Genomic DNA, 1,368 nt, shown 5'->3' with positions numbered 1-1,368 from the left:
GGAGGACAAAGCCACGGGGGTGGGCCCTCGGCTCCCTCCCTGCCTGGCTGGGGCAGGACCAGCGCTGGGGAAGCCTGCGGTGCTGAGCGTTTTGTGAGAGGGGGTCGCAATGCTCCTGCGGCATGACAGCAGAGTTGGGACCACAAAAGCCAGTGCCAGAGCTCGGGTGGCATCGGGGCACCATGGTGTGTGAATCCCTCAGTAACACAGGTCACACATGCCCACGCAGAGCCCCAAAGATTGAAGGGGAGCAGATTTAAGAGTCTTTGAGTGGAGGAATTGTTGAACAGCAGCAGAAGGCTGAGGCTGCTTAAGCTTAGCCCGTGTTTCTCTAGCATCACACGGCAAGGCTGGCCAGCAGGCTCCCTTCCAGTCGGGACATCTCCCAACAGCCTCCTACACTCCCACCTCCTGAGATTAAAGCCCACGATCACAATTAGCTCCAGATCACCCTTCCTTGCCAACCACCGCTGCCGAAGCATGCCAAGCGCCGCGAGCGGGAAGGAATGAGTCCCAGCTGCTGCTGGCACACTGCGGCCCTTCGGCACCTCACCCCCGCCAGGCAGGGGGGCTCCTCGCTAACTGGTACCCAGTGACAATGGTGATGGGGCAGGGACAGCTCTGTGGTCTGGGTGGTATCGGGGGACTTCACTGTCTGCGGTGACACTTCAGAGCATGAGTGCTTTTTCCCTTTTTTTTACTTTTTGTGTGTGCTCATGTGCAAACATTCCCGGTCCCCAAGACCTCGGATGTCACATTAAGCGCAGGCCAGCTGCACCGCTGCACAAACACAGCCCTTGGGCTCTGCAGCTGGTTTTCCTCCTCCCTGTTGCACGGACAAAGCTGTGTCCATCCCGGGCTGTGAACTCCTCCGTCAGCCCTGTCTGGGACCCCGGCAGAGCCCAGCTGTCTCTGCCCTCCTGGGCAGACAGGAGTTTTCTGTCTGCTTGGGGCCCTGGTATCCGTATCTTTAGGCGAGGGTAACCTTTATGTTCAGGAGGGCAAATACAGCATCTCCTCTAATGGTGTTCATCTCCCTGAAGTTTCAGGAGCTTAAGGCATGCTCTGATTGGGACCATGTCCTTTGAAAGCAAATGGAGAATTACCAAGCCCAAGGGTGGCCAGGATATTAATAACTGCTTATGAAGGGCTAAGGACCTGGTTTCACTTAACATCCTGCTGCGCCCCATCCCGGGAGGCCGCTGGCTCCATCCCTCGTTACTGGAGAGGTGACGCTTGCTCTGCCCTGGTTCTCAGGCGTCAGGGTGGGAAGGTGACCCAGCAGCCGGGCTTCTCTCACTGCACGGTGGTGGGCATGGCGATGGGCTGGATTGGCCCGTGCGCTCAGCCAGTGGTTCCTGCAGGGCT

The sequence above is a fragment of the Cariama cristata genome, unplaced genomic scaffold, assembly GCF_000690535.1.
Source record: "Cariama cristata isolate BGI_N322 unplaced genomic scaffold, ASM69053v1 scaffold22356, whole genome shotgun sequence".
Taxonomy (NCBI): Eukaryota; Metazoa; Chordata; class Aves; order Cariamiformes; family Cariamidae; genus Cariama; species Cariama cristata.
This window is presented reverse-complemented; position numbering follows the sequence as displayed.